The sequence below is a fragment of the Amblyraja radiata genome, chromosome 4, assembly GCF_010909765.2.
Source record: "Amblyraja radiata isolate CabotCenter1 chromosome 4, sAmbRad1.1.pri, whole genome shotgun sequence".
Lineage (NCBI taxonomy): Eukaryota > Metazoa > Chordata > Chondrichthyes > Rajiformes > Rajidae > Amblyraja > Amblyraja radiata.
This window is the reverse complement of record NC_045959.1, coordinates 14,264,686-14,280,543: the sequence shown is the minus strand read 5'-3', so window position 1 is coordinate 14,280,543 and position 15,858 is coordinate 14,264,686. Positions and strand designations below refer to the sequence as shown.

Here is a 15,858-nt window from a genome sequence, read left to right as displayed (position 1 = left end):
GTTACTCCAGCTTTTTGTGTCTATCTTTGGTTTAAACCAGCATCTGTAGTTCCTTCCTACATATTGTAGCAGAGGTGGTGGATGGGTGCAGGGCTTGTCTGTTGGCTGGGCATCCCCTCGGATGAGATAGTTGGGAGGTGGTGGATGGATTGGTAGGTGTTCCCTCCCTCAGTCTCAGCATGGAAAGCGGCAGGCAGGTGAGGGATAGATTTGTTAATGCCATTCATTGTGTCTTCCTCCATGAGCCAGCGACACAGCACCATGGGGAACAGCTGGCCATTTGTTGGCGTTCTATGGGACTGTATAAACAGTGTGGAGTTTATTGGCAAGGGGTGAGGGGACAGATTTATTCAGTGTACCAAGCTTGGGTTGCAGTTTCATTGGAGGTGACCCCTACTCTAGCACATAGGAGCAAGAGTGGGCCATTCTGCTGTCTCTCGCAATCTCTCTCAAAACCACATTCCAAGCTGCCTCCTTCCTTGCTTTAGTTGGGAGGAGGCAGCTTATTATTCGGGGAGATGTTGAAGACAGCAATTATGTTCGAGCCACATCGCAGTCACATCCTGAGAACTGCAGGTGCTGGTTTACAAAAATAAAGACACACAATTCTGGAGTGACTCACCAGGTCAGGCAGCGTCTCCGGAGAGCATGGATAGGTGATGTTTCGGGTAAGGACCCTTCCTCAGACGGGAGGGTTGTGTTAAGTGTGAGTCAGCGGATCAGGTCACAAATGTTTAAACATAGAAACATAGAAAATAGGTGCAGGAGTAGGCCATTCGGCCCTTCGAGCCTGCACTGCCATTCACTATGATCATGGCTGATCATCCAACTCAGTATCCTGTACCTGCCTTCTCTCCATACCATATAACCATATAACCATATAACAATTACAGCACGGAAACAGGCCATCTCGGCCCTACAAGTCCGTGCCGAACAACTTTTTTCCCTTAGTCCCACCTGCCTGCACTCATACCATAACCCTCCATTCCCTTCTCATCCATATGCCTATCCAATTTATTTTTAAATTATACCAACGAACCTGCCTCCACCACTTCCACTGGAAGCTCATTCCACACCGCTACCACTCTCTGAGTAAAGAAGTTCCCCCTCATGTTACCTCTAAACTTCTGTCCCTTAATTCTGAAGTCATGTCCTCTGATCCCTTTAGCCACAAGGGCCACATCTAACTCCCTCTTAAATATAGCCAATGAACTGGCCTCAACTACCTTCTGTGGCAGAGAATTCCAGAGATCTGCTGCATGTGCGATGATTGGGGACAGCACAGTGGCGCAGCTGATTGAGCTGATGTCTCATAGCACCCAGGTTTGGTCCTGACCCCGGGTACTGTCTGTGTGGAGTTTGCATGTTCTTCCCTTGACCCGTGTGGATTTCCTCCTTGTCCCCTTTTTTCTCTCCCACATCTTAAAGACTGTGGATCTGTAGGTTAATTGGCTGCTGTAAATTATGTAGGGTAGGTGAAAAAACAGAGAACTGGCGTGAATGGGTGATAATGGACTCGATGGGTCAAAGGGCCTATTTCCACACTTCATCTTTGAACAAAAAAAAGTTAGTGGGGGAAAATAACCGTGATAAGTGACTCATCTGTTTGTAGTATCTTCAGAATATTGGGATAATTGATTCGCTTTTACACATTCAATAAATTATCGCAGGAGATGAATGATTTGTAGCTGTTTTAAAAAAAAAATATCTTCCCTGAATCGCACCATATAAGCAATGAAAATAGATTCACTGAATATCTAGGATGTGTGGTCACTCTACACATGAGTCAGTCCTGTGACATTGAATCTGAATCTATGCACAGTCAACTTTAATCAGACATAGTAATGCAGTGATCTGCAGAGTTATTTTTCAGATGGAGTCATTTTACAGTAAACAGCAGCCAATAATCCTTGGCAGCAATGAATTTCTTCTCTCCTGAATCCACTGCAGTTCCCTGCCCTGCAACTCCCCCTCTTTCCCACAACTTCCCACTGTTCCTAGTCCCTATGTTTGGGCCTGGGATTTGATGCTCGACATCCCCCACTTTTCCATGCCCCATATCTGCTGGTTGCATCTGATGTTCTACCACAGCTCACATCCCATCCGCCTTCCTTGCATGTGAATTTTATGGTCCCAACTTTTCTCAGCCCCAACTCCCAGTTTTTACAGGTAGTGTCTTCCCAGATTAACCTACTTCCTGGCCCAATCCTGCCTGCCTGCCTGCATTCAAAGCTCTCTAATCCCAGACACTGAGGAGGGTCATACATTGAGGTTTTGACACTCATTTATGTTTCCATCTTCGATCAGTAGAAGCGTACACAGAGTTGAGGGAGAGACACGGGAGGGGAGGGAGGGGAAGGGGGGGGAGGGTGAGGAGGTGACTGAGTCACAACGGAGGGAGGATGTGTGCACTGAAGGATGCCAAGATGACAGAGGCAAAACATGTTTTTAGTTTGAAAGATAATCAGAGGGATTTTGTTGGTGTTGATTTTGCAAGTGGCTAGAATTGCATCCCACATTGCTTTGTGGAATTGGAACTACTGCCTTTCACAAGTTTGGAGGAAATGTAAGCATTCCTGTGTTTATTGTGCTTTGCTGCTTTGAACTGGGCGCAGACATTCCCACAGTCATTAAATCCTCAGCAGCTGAAGCCAAGCTGTGAGTCCTCAGAGTAGTTTGCGCGTCTCCCTCAGAGAAGTGCCCTGTGGCCTCTGGTGCGGGTCACTGGGGAAACGCCAGGCCTGGCTGGACAGCGGGTTGGTGCTTCTCATCGCTCTGTTTATCTAAGAGTTAATTGTAAAAGGCCTGTGTCATCTCCTCTCCTCCAGAGTGTTCGCCAACCCATGGCTCAGACAAAGACTGAAGTATTTCTCATTAATCCGGTTATGGGGAAGTGAGGTAAAGGACGATACCTTCCCTACCTTGATTTTGCAATTTGGTTGCATTAACTGGAAGGAAGGAACAATGGATTGTCTGTCTATTTTATCAGGAAAGGAAAGGCGATAGCTCTGTCCTGCCTAGAGATGAGAATGCAGTGGCTTGTGAAGGATTCCTGTCCCTTGTTTCACACACTAGTGTGCTGTCCAGCTCCCCCACCTTCTTATCTGTGTAACCTCTTCCAGTCCAAACACCCTCAATGACTGCGTCCATCTGATTATCACCTCCTACGCATGTCCACTCCCTTCAAGGCTGCGCCCATTACATTCCTACGCTCTGGAATTCTCTCTGGCTTCTTCTGGAGAAAATGGCAGGAGTGTCAAAAGAGTATTTTTCATCCAAACAGCTACAACCTGAACTCGCCCCTCTCTCCAAACACCGAAACAACTCACGTGGGATCTACCTTCATTCAATGTTGTTTTTCTTCTCTTAGTAAGGTTATCAGGGGATTATGTACTTGAGGTGCCAACCAGTCTTAATCTAAATACATGTACTTCCTTTCCTAAATACTAACCAGATCCTTCTTACTCCACAAGCAGCCCACAGCATTATCCAGTAGGTGAGCAGAACACTCGGAAGAAAGGCCCTGACCCAAAACGTTACCTATCCATGTCCTCCTCAGATGCTGCCTGGCCCATGAGTTACTCCAGCACTTGGTGCCCTTATGTATAAACCAGCAACTGCAGTTCCTTGTTTCTATATACTGAGCATCCAGTTGCCTTCTAGATACTGAGCAGCTAGCCAGCCAGCTGGGCGGTGCAGTGGCGCAGTGGTAGAGTTTTTGCCTTACAGTGCCAGAGACCCCGGTTCGATCCTGACGATGGGTGGTGTCAACAAACAATTATAATGCAAAAATAATAATAGTCTATTGTAGTTCAGAGCTTATTTGTTGTCGTGTTTAATAGCCTGATGGCTGTGGGGAAGAAGCTGTTCCTGAACCTGGACGTTACAGTTTTCAGGCTCCTGTCCCTTCTTCCCAATGGCAATGGTGAAATGAGTGTGTGGCCAGGATGGTGTGGGTCTGATGATGTTGGCTGCCTTTTTGAGGCAGTGACTGCTATAAATCCCTTCGATGGTGGAGAGGTCAGAGCCAGTGATGTCCTGGGCAGTGTTTACAACTTTTTGCAGTCTTTTCTGCTCCTGGACGTTCAAGTTGCCGAACCAGGCCACGATGCAACCAGTCAGTATGCTCTCTACCGTACACCTGCAGAAGTTCAGGAGAATCCTTCTTGACATACTGAGTCTCCGTAATATTCTCGGGAAATAGAGGCGCTGATGTGCTTTCTTTAAAATTGCATCAGTGTGCTGGGTCCAGGAAAGATCTACGGAAATATGCACGACCAGATACTGCGTGATATCTCTACCTTCCTACGCCCCCGTGGTGGGGGTCTACTTGGGGGCAAAATCCAATCCGAACCTGGTTTTATGATGCATGACCTGAATCTACAAGTTTGTCAGGATGTACACAGAGCCCAGTAGATATCGTATCATCTCAGGGAAGGGTCGGACAGAGAGGGACGAGTGTAGCTGTTCATCATGTCATCCTGGCGATCAGCATTACCTCAGCTAGAAATAGTCATCGAGAGAGACACAGCATGGAAACAGGCCCTTCAGCCCACTGAAGGTGTGCTGACCATCAACCAACTATTTATGCTATCCCTACATTTTAATTCTATTTTAAAATTCTACCCACATTCTCATCAACTTCCTTCTCACATGCGGCACGGTGGCACATTGTTAGAGTTGCTGCCTTACAGCACTTGCAGCGGCAGGGACTCGGGTTCGATCCTGACCACGGGTGCTGTCTGTACTGAGTTTGTACGTTCTCCCGTGACCTGCGTGGGTTTTATCCGAGATCTTCAGTTTTCTCCCACACTCCAAAGACGGTGCAGGTTTGTAGGTTAATTGGCTTACACCAAATCCACATGGACCATTGATCATCCATCCACACTCGTTCTCTGTAATCCGCCTTTTTCATCCATTCCTTACGCACTAGGGGCAATTTGCAGAAGCAAATAGAGGAAACCGACACATCCATATTACCCACGCAATCACAGGGAGAATATGCCAACTCCACACAGACAGGGTCAGGATTGAACCCGGGTCTCTGGTGCTATGCCAGGAGAAAGTTCTTAACTCAGGAGGAAGTTCTTCACTTTCAACTCGAGAGAGTTAGTTTCTAAATTGCAGTCTGTTTGGATTGGGTTTCGTGTATGCTGAGGAATATGGGGATTGGGCAAGGTAATAGACTCTGCAGGATGCCATTGAGTGACAAGCACTGAAATGGCCAACACCTATCTCTATTACCCACGAAGGAATTATTTTGTTTGGACGACGAATTTTCCGAATTTTAATTGCATTTTGTACTGATTCTACATTATTCTTTACAAATATGTCTTGATTTTAAACAATTATAGAAGTGTATTAAATCATGAGGGCAATTAATTAGGTGACTGCACATTATCTTTCCTCCAGGTTGGGGAATCAAGAACCAAAGGATATAGGTTTAAAGTTAGAGGGGAAAGATATAGTAAGAACATAATGGGCCTGTCCCACTTAGGCGACTTTTTAGGTGATTGCAGGAGACTATGTAGTCTCCACATGTTCACGGGTGGTTGCCGGGGAGTTGCCTTCATAGTCGCGAGGAGTTGCCACATTCTGGTCACTGCAAATTTTTCAACGTTGAAAAATTAGCGGTGACTCAATTGAAGCCGCCATAGAGAGTGGCGCGAATTCTCGAGCAATAGGTGGGTCGGCAGGAGGTCCTAGTGGGTTGCCAGGAGGTCGAAGGTTCTCGGAGGTTCTCGTAGGTTTTAGCCGGTGCTGACCGGTGAATTGGGGGGAAAGAAAGGTAAGCAGCAGTTTTCAGAACCAAGGATACGTTAAATGTCCGCCGAGCTCCACAGCCTTGTTTCTCTGGCTTCTTAAAAGTTGCCTCCACTCCTTCTCCCCCCTCCCCCCTTTTAAAGGACTTACCGTTCACTGTGCTTTAGCCGTCTTAATTACAACGCCAACCTTCCTGTTCATCGCGGTGTGTGTCTGTTTCACCTTGCCTTGGCACAGTAGATTTTTTACAGGGCAAGTGGGGGGAGCGCTGTCTAAAAAATTAACACGGGCTGGTGAATGAAGCGATGTGTGTGTGTGTGTGTGTTCCACTGTGACAGTCGCCTTCCAGTTGCCGGTATTTCAGGCGACTGCCGGCACCTTGACAGACGGCAGCAGTCCGCTGAAGAATCGCCTAAGTGCGACAGGCCCATAAGGGACGACTTTTTTTACTTGGATACTGGATATATGGAACAAACTGCCAGAGGAGGTAGTTGAGGCAGATACTATAACAGTTTTTAAAAGACTCTTGGACGGGTACACGGATAGGAAAGGTTTAGAGGCACATGGGACTAGTGTAGATGGACATCTCTTTGTTGGCATAGATGAGCAGCTGAGGGGCCTGCACCCATCCCATATGGCTGTGTGATTCTTTGTCGTTTCGGATCCATTATTTGTGATGGGAGTGGCGATTTTGCTTGTTCACCTACCCTGAAATAAGCCGTATCTTGCTGAGAGCAAGCTCTCGGCTCACCTGCCCGTGACAATGCTTCCTCGTGTGTTTTGCTGAATGGCTGGCGATCTTGTTTACGCAGTGGACAGCACAGGCTGCTGTACAAATAAAACAAAAAAGCCAAGTGCGCAGGTTGGTTGGATGTCAGCGTGCCCTGACCCTTCCCCTGGGCCCCAGAGGTGAGGAATTTCTGTCCTCAGATGTGTATCAATCAGCGACAAGTGACATGGCTTTGCATTCCCAAGGCGAGCGGTTGTATCTTGTGTTGTCACACTCATTTACTTGATTTGGTTAGACCAACCGGGCAGTTACTCCCAACAGAGGCAGTCTGTATCACATTAACACGGAATGTCATGGTATCACTTATCAAACGACTGGTCCCTTTTGTTTTCGGCAGTAGCAATTCCAACCGTGGCATGTTCTTCAGCTTATCGCTGTGACTGTGGGGCCCATCCAAGGCCGGCTTGGAGCAGATGGCCGTCTAACAGCCTTGGATACAGTATTGTCTTTCCTACGTGTATCACTTAGATTTTTTTTTCCCTCCTTTCTCTAATCTGCTGAGGTTTTTGGCCTGGGGTTTGGCATCCTGCGTGTGCCTTGAGAATTGTGAATTACTTTACTGACTATCATTGTTCCTGGATAGTCCCATGTCAAAATGTGTTCAGAAGGCTTGTGCTCTGGGCCCTGAGGAGTGAGTATTCTCTTTGAACTCCTTGCCAGGGTCAAGGAGAAATGCATGCCCTGCAACCCACCCAATTTTCATTCTCCACACATTCTCACCAACCTGCCCCCCAGATTCTACCCATCTCGACCCAAAACGTCATCCATTCCTTCTCTCTAGAGATGGTGCCTGTTCCGCTGAGTTACTCCAGCATTTTGTGTCTACCTTTAATTTAAACCAGCATCTGCAGTTCTTTCCTCCCCAGATTCTACCTATTTCTTATTTCCAGCGATGCTGCCTGTCCCGCTGAGTTACTCCACCATTTTGTGTCTATCTTCGGTTTAAACCAGCAATTCCTTCCTACCAGGATTCCACCGCTCACCTGTAGGCCAGAAGCAATTTGCAGTGGCCAGTTAACCTACCAAGCCGTCATTGGGATGTGGGAGGAAGGCGTAGTTTGTATTAAGTTTTTATTGGGTGTTCTTTATCATTGTACCGCTGCTGGCAAATTGATTTCACTTGCACTTTATGTGCAATGTGACGAATGAAACCGTATTGTATATTGTAGGAAGGAACACCTGGAGGAAATCCATCAGTCACAGGAAAAACATGCAAACTTCACAGAGCGAGCACCCGAGGCCAGGATTGAACCTAGGTCCCTGATACTGCAAGGCAGCGGATTTAACAACTGTGCCACGGTGCTTGTCCTTACAGCGTGCCATGATAGGAGAAGGAGTCTGCTGCACACACCCCTTGTCCCTGATCTGCCATTCAGTACATCTCTGACACAGGACTTCAATCCAGGAGTTCTTGCTTATCTGGTTCATAGGATGGAAAATCTCAGCGTAATCCTGACGATACCTTGCCATTCCCTGCTGGTGGGATTTGTGTTGTGGATTGGAGCGAGGATTCAGTGATCCCAGTTACTACCAGCAGCAGTAAGTGCCCGAATGCCCCCTGCCTCTTGCCTTCACTGTGGTCGGGCATCCAGAAGTTTATTGTGCAAGTACAAAAGGTGAAAGAGTGGGTTTGAAGCAAGTGAGTCTTTTTTTATAATTTTAAAAGTAAACTCAGTGCATTTATTATTAAAAAATATATGCAAAATAAAGGTAATGCAAAATTCTTACTACATTCTTAGTCTCTGCATTCAATATTGGTGGGGTTATACCCTGTCGTGCATCCTTTTTCCTTACATTTAGTGTCTTTGCCACTGTTGTGGCCCCTCAGGGGTGATATCCTTGCCTTGTGTCAGGAGCATCCCCACTGGACTAACCCCTCAATGGCCAGCAATGGCTCAACCCTGCACCATTGTCGTTCAAGTTTTAGGTAGCTGAGCTCAAATTCCCTGCTGCATTGTGAGTGAAGGAACTGCTTTCAGCAAAGTGTTAAAATCTGCAGGAACAAAGCACTGGAACTCATGTTTCAGAGTGAAGTCCAAACAATGCTTTGAAAGTTTCCATTGTCGGGCCTGGACGGCCTCTTATGGTAATGAAAGTGGTTTGGAAGCCAGCGGTGTTGCCTCGCTGTCATTGAGTTCATTTCATTTGGGGCTTATCCATGGGTCGTCCTCACAGGCTGCCCACACCGTGTCATTCTGACCCACTAACCCCGAGTTGCAAGCCTCAGTGGATTAGCACGCATTCTCTCCTGACTATCGGACTCTCCAACCTGAAGCAACTTTGAGGGACCTCAATTGCGTAAAGGCGACAGGTGGCACAGCGGTAGAGTAGCTGCCTTGCTGCCTCTAAACATAGAACATAGAACATAGGTGCAGGAGGAGGCCATTCGGCCCTTCGAGCCGGCACCGCCATTCATTGTGATCATGGCTGATCGTCCCCTATCAATAACCCGTGCCTGCCTTCTCCCCATATCCCTTGACTCCACTAGCCCCTAGAGCTCTATCTTATGCCCCTGTCCCACTTAGGAAACCTGAACGGAAACCTCTGAACACTTTGCGCCCCACCCAAGGTTTCCGTGCGGTTCCCGGAGGTTGCAGGTGGTTGCCGGAGGTCTCCAGAGGATTCCGTTCAGGTTTCCTAAGTGGGACAGGGGCATAACTCTGTCTTAAATCCATCCAGTGACTTGGCCTCCACTGCCCTCTGTGGCAGGGAATTCCACAAATTCACAACTCTCTGGGTGAAATCGTTTTTTCTCACGTCAGTCTTAAATGGCCTCAGTCTAAAAGTCTAAAGTATCCATGGTTGTGTGCGTCTTTGATATAAGCTACTTTCTTGAGATCAGTACTAGTGATGGACTGGGTTTTGTCAACCACTTTCTGTATCCTGACCATATCAGGCTTTGAGTGTTCTATGGGGTGAGGTTGCCATAGCCCTGGACAAATATATTAAATCAGATTAAATGCTCAAATTAATTATTGATCTTTTACAGAACTTGCAGGAGCTTATATATTAAGCTTCCCCACCTGCCCATGGTCCTGGCTTCACATACATCCCCAGTTTTTATTGCTTCCGCATTGATGGGGGTTGTAACCACAAATACTGTCTGAAATGCTGCCGCTAAACGGTGTCCTTCTTGCATCTTCCTCAATGCTTGTTAACTCCTCCACTCTAGCCCCTAGCTCTCTTCTTGTGTGGTTTACTGTCAATATCAAGTTCAAGTTTACATTTATTGTCACATGCACCAATTGGTACAGTGAGATTTGAGTTCCCATACAACCATACGAATAAAAAGAACACAATACTCGATAGAATTGAACATGAACACCCCCCACACAGCGGAATCAACGTTTCCCACTGTGAGAGAAGGCAATAAAGTTCAGTCATCTTCCTCTTTGTTCATCCGTGCTCGGGGCCTTTGAGCCCTCCGCAGTCGCCGCTACGGCGGCCCGATGTTCAGGCCTTCTCGTCGGGATGATTGGAGCTCCGGCGTTGGAACGGAAGAACACTCTCAGCGGCTTGGAGATTCCGAATCGGCCACTTCCTATCAGAGACCGCGGCTCCCGAAGTCCACAGGCCGAGCTGGGCGGAGATTCAACACTGGCGACCGTCGGCAAAGGGATCCCAGGACTCGCGATGTTAAAGTCAGCGCCGCCCGCGGCTAGGAGCTCCGCAACCACAGCTCCACGGTGTTAGTCAGTAGGCCCAACACTCTGCAGCTTCAACACGGGCGATCCCCAGTAAGGCATCGTCCCGCTCCGCCATGGGATTCAGTGCTGCGCCGCTGCTGAAGCTCCGGCTGGTCTCCGGCAGGACAGGCCGCACCAATCCAGTTGGTAGTCCACGTGGGGGGGGGAAGGAAGATGCGAAAAGACGCATCTTTGTCCAGGTGAGCGATTGGAAACGGTTTCCCCCTATTCCCCCCCCCCCCCCCCCACCCACACACATAAAAAAGACTAAGAAACCTTTAAAACAAAAGGGTGCAAGGACAGACAGCTGCTGGCGAGGCCGCCACACTCTATGCCGCCACCCGGTGGAAATATTTCAGTCACATTGCGATGGTGGTCGGGCCAATGAAGGGATTGCTCTACCATTGGCACATAGATTGGGCAGTAGTCACTGGGTGTCTGATGGCTGCGAGCTGCCTAATGCTCTGCCCACAGTTGCTAAACATCCTGGTGGAGAATGTGAATGGTGGGATTGTGTCTGCCCTTCACGTTTCTGATGTCCTCCCTCAGTAGGCACAGCCATCTTCATGCAGTGAATTACCTCGGTCACTCTATTTCTCCCACGTTTTTGTGGCATAATGGGGCAGGTTTCCAGGGCTGCTGCTTCTCAGCGCCGATCCCGACATTGGGTGCTGTCTATGTGGAGTCTGCATGTTTTCCCATTGACCACGGGGGTTTCCTCTGGGTGCTCTAGTTTTCTCTCGCATCCCAAAGACGCGTGACTTTATTTTTGGTTCATTGGTCTCTGTAAATTGCCCGTAGTGTATAGGGGGGTTGCACGTAAGGTAATCAGGTCAGAGGGCGTGACACACGGAGCAGCTCAATCCATGTGGAGGACATGGTGGCCTCGGTACGCACTGTTAACACACAAATCGCGTACTTTCCTGTTAAAAAACGCCAAAATGGTCATTTTCTACAATGTAAATAATTGTGGGTGCTGTCATTGAAAGCGGGAAGGAACCAGGTTGAAACTGGTGTTATCTCATGGTTTAGCGCCTTTTACAATCCGCAACTAATAGCCGCATTCATTGTCGTGTCCAGAGAGATAGCACCATCTCGATAAGCCTTCGCTAAATAAAGCAAGCTCAAACTCAGAGCAATTTGATTGCAATATTGTGGGGTTATTTTTATAGGTGACTTAGCACTCAGAACCAAACGCTCTAATATCTTTGCTCTGAGCCCGAGCACCAAGGTGTAAGCGGCCGAAGGAGCGCATCCCTCGGGACAGCCCCCACTCAGCCCCCTGGGATCAGTGCTGTCCGGCCACGGCTGCCCTCCGCCCCGTCTCCCCCTGTGGGCCGCACTGTCAGGGGCTGTGGGTCGGCAGCGCCCACACACCGGGCCGGGTGAAGAGGGGCCGGTTGAAGCGGGGCCGGGGGAGATGAGGTCGTGGCTCTGGGCAACGTCAGCTGCAGCAAAGTTGGGGATGGTCTGCTCCCTCCGCCCACCCAGAGTCACCGACCGTGCTGCACCGACACCCCGACCTCGTCCTCCCCCCCCCCCTCACCCCCTGCCGCGGGGATAGACGGCCTGGGGTCCGCGAGTGTGCAACCGGTCCGGATGCTGGGCCAGAAGAAGGGCCCGCTGTGCTGGCAGCCATAGTAAATGCTTACCTGCAGTTCATCGCGTGTACTCCAGTTGGCGTGGCAACAGTACAGGTCGCGGGTCGTGACCTCAACTGCGTGCAACCTCCCTATAAGATGCGGATGCGAAAGTGGGATAATATAGTGTGGAGAGGTGATCAACGGCAGGCAAAGGACGGTGGGCCGAAGGGCCTGTTTCCATGTGTATCTTTAAATGAATTTAATCAAAATAGTCAAGGATGTTGCCATTCCATCCTGCCCTTCTCCCATCAAATATCTCGGACCACCAGACCATTATCGTCTACAATAGCCTCGCTCACTCTCACTGTTTCAGGACCTGCAACCCTAGGTTATTTGGGCTTCTCTAACTCTTGTTTCTTGCATGTTATTCTCCCATCACTATTGGCGTCTACTCCTGGGGCCTCCAGCTGCTGAGGTTCTAGGAGTTTCAATTTTCCACTCCCCCCCCCCCCAACCCACTTCCCCCTCCCCTATTTTATTTCAAGATGCTCCACAATTATCAACTCGTCACCTGCTGCCGCTGTGTCTGGAGATCTCTTTCATCGTATAAACACAAGTTGTTTTAGCCACACTGGCAAACACTTCTGTAGCTTGCTAATCACCAGGGGATACCAAATGCCAAACAGTAGAAATACAGAAACACAGGAAACTCCAGATGCTGGAAATTTGAACAAAACACACAAAGTGCTGGTGGAATTCAGCGATTAGGTAATATCTACGGAAGGAAATGGATTGGCGATATTTGCAACCCAACGTTGTATTCTCTAATTCTAAGCAATTTCTAGTAACACTCCACTCTCCTCTTGTCCCCTTCCTCTACCTTACTTGTTTAAACTGTTCCACATTTCTGAACAATGTATCCCTCTTGAGACCACATCTACCCCAGCCAACAATTGGCCTGCCAGGGAACCTCCCTGGGTAAGTAAGGCCATTTGGTGCTAGCCCTGATTTGTACTGGTCTTCCCCCTCCCCCACCATGCTATCAATCTGAAGAACCCAAAACGTCTCCCATCCTTTATGAGAGATGCTACCTGACCTGCTGAGTTAGTTACTCCAGTAGTTTGAGACTGTCTTAGGTGATGCTTTTGGTTGGGACCCTTCTATGGCTACTGAGATTCGAGGAGTTACAGTTTTCAGTAAATCTCCCTTTCCCTTTATGATGCCCCATATTTAATGAATTTGTCAGCTGCCACTGCAATGTTTGGAGATGTTCTGTGTCGAGAAGCGACTAAAGACGAGTCCCGACCTGAAACATCATCTATCCATTTCCCTCAACAGATGTGGACTGTTTTCAGCACTTTGTGTTTTGTAGTAGAAATCTTCCTTAATTGGCATAAGGTTCTGCAGTGTTTGTGTTGTGGAGCTCTGTACCAATGCAGAGAGAGACAGTCAAGTCCCGAATGGGCTGAATGGCCTCCTTCCCTGATGTAACTATTTGGCGATTCACTGCTTGTGTGTGTCAATAGTAACGTGTCACTGAAGACTCTGGTCTCCTGTTAACCTGTTGTAATCTTCTGATCTCCAGACCATAGAGGTGAGGTGTGCAGGGCCAGGGACAATGCCAGTGTTGTCCCCTCAGTATTGGCACATGAAAACCAAGCGAGGCTTATGTTAGAAACGCAAGGAACTGCAGAATCTGGTTCCCAAAAAATGACACAAAATGCAGGAGTAACTCAGCAGGTCACCTCAATGACTCGCTGAGTTACTGCAGCACTGAGGTTTATGTTATATTTGTTGTTCAGACAAATAGGCACTTTAAATTTATTGTAGACGCAAGGAACTGCAGGTGCTGGTTTCTCAAAAAAAGACACAGTGCTGGAAGAACTTAGCAGGTAGGGCAGATTTTCTGGACATCAAGGGGAGGTGACATTTCGGGTTGAGTTAGGATTCTTTCTTCACACCGATTGTAGTGGCAGGGATGAAGCTGGAAGAGAGATGGGGGCGGGACAAAGTCTGGTAAGTGATGTGGATACAGGTGATTGGCAGATGGTTAGGAAAAGGCCAGAGATGAAAGGACAAAAAGTGTGAGAAGAGGCACGAATTGTGAAGCCAGAAAGGAATGTAGTTGGGGGTGGGGGGAGGGAGTTGAAAAGGAGGAATAGGTGCGCATCCAGGTGGATAGGTGCCATCCAGGTGGGACACAAGGAAGAGAAGTGAAACATTGGGGGGGTGGGGGGTGATGTTGTTTTTGGTATCACTCTCAAACTTTCAGAGCAGGGTATTTAGTTGTATCCCTGAGCTCTTTGGTCTCCTGCATAAGAACATTATCCCACTGTCCAGGTTTTTGTCGGATGGCGAGACCAAACGTAGACCTGCAGATCATTTCGCTGAACACTTGCGCTCAGTCCGCGGTGGCCTGTGTGATCTACCGGTAAACCAAACATTTCAACTCCCCTTCCCATACTGACCTTTCCATCCTGGGTCTCCTCCACTGTCACATTGCCACTGCACGCAAATTGGAGGAACATCTAGCTCCTCATGGTTTGCTTTCGGCATTTTACAACCTAGTGGTAGGAAAGTTGATTTCTCTAATTTCAAGTTACTCCTGCATTCCCCCCCACCCCCACCCTAGTCGTTCTACTAGTTCCACTGTTCGCCTCCTCGTACCCTTTCATGAGAACATCTTCCCCAGCCAACATTGGGCCATTATGGACTCCACCGTTCCTGAGGTCATCTGTTGCCGGCCCTGTTTTGTTCTTTCAGTCTGAAGAAGGTTTGCGACCCGAAACATCGCCTATTCCTTTTCTCCAGAGATGCTGCCTGTCTCCCTGAGTTACTCCAGCATTTTGTGTCTAAAAAAGGATTTATGTAGGATTAGTGTAAATGTTGGTAATTAATCAGTGGTCCGTGAAGATTTGGTGGGTTGAAGGGGCTATTAAGCACAGTATCTCCCTGATTCCGATAACGGTGTGCTTAAAAATACAGGTTGCTGTTAAAGTGGTGATAAAATAGAATAAAATCCAGGACACATTTGAAGGTTAATTATGATTCAGAATCCTTCACCCTCCCTGCATTATTACCTTGACTCATTTTACTCTCAGTCCTATGGAGATGTTTGACAGCAGGAGCCAGATGCTAGAGTTTGATATTTATGGTGGGGCAGAGTTATTTGCTGCTTACCTCACGGTGTTCACAGCCTGAACTGCTGCTAGACACTGGCCCAGACGCGTACACGCAGAGATAGCCTTTATAGTGAGCTTTGGGCAGCCAAAGCTCACTAAGATGACTCAGCTGTTGGACTGCACTTCAGCAGCTGAAGAGGGATGGCAGGCTAAAAATTGGGGGGAATGAATGGGAGGTTGGAATGTTTTAAAAAGAGTGTGCATTGTGCCGGCAGAGTTGGAAATTTGCCCAAAAAAATCGCTGTGAATTTTTGTGCCATTATGTATATAAGCAGCAGCACAGAGTGGGACTATATGTTCACTTACTTGGCTCCTGGGTGATGAATAAATCTAATGCCGTTAAATATACAGCAATGCCACGGGCAGTAGTGAACTGCTTCTTAGTGCTGGTGTTGATAAAGCAATCCACTGCTAATGGGTGCAGGCAAATGCATGAACAGTTATTGAGAAGTCACTGACAGGAGCTTCCTACGAACGCCTAACAGCAGACGTCACAGTGAGGTAACTGGTATCACAGAAGAGATTTACCAGGCTAATTCCTGGGATGAGAGAGTTGCCCTACCTTAAACCACTAAGAATATTAGATTTCTATTCTTTGGAGTCTAGAGTAATGAGGGGCATCTAATTGAAACATAGGAGATTCCAAGGGGGCACAATAAGGTAGGTGCTGAAATGTTTCCAGCAGTGAGCGAATCTTGAACGAGGGGTTAAAGTTGCAAACTATGCGGGCGATCACTGAAAACTGAGATGCATAGGAATTCCTCGTAGAGGATGATGAATCTCTGGAATTGTCCACCCTGGTGACTTCAGTTTAGAGATACAACGCGTAAACAGGCCCTTCGGCCCACTGAGTC

At 48.0% G+C, this 15,858-nt stretch overlaps 1 long non-coding RNA gene across 1 annotated transcript in view; it reads left to right on the top strand.

The window, feature by feature from the left end:
* Positions 1-15,858, top strand: part of LOC116971841 — a 70,141-nt gene that overhangs the window by 16,099 nt on the left and 38,184 nt on the right. The window contains exon 2 of the long non-coding RNA XR_004411637.1: positions 7,723-8,192. This is a non-coding gene — a long non-coding RNA (uncharacterized LOC116971841). The remainder of the gene's footprint in view (positions 1-7,722; positions 8,193-15,858) is intronic.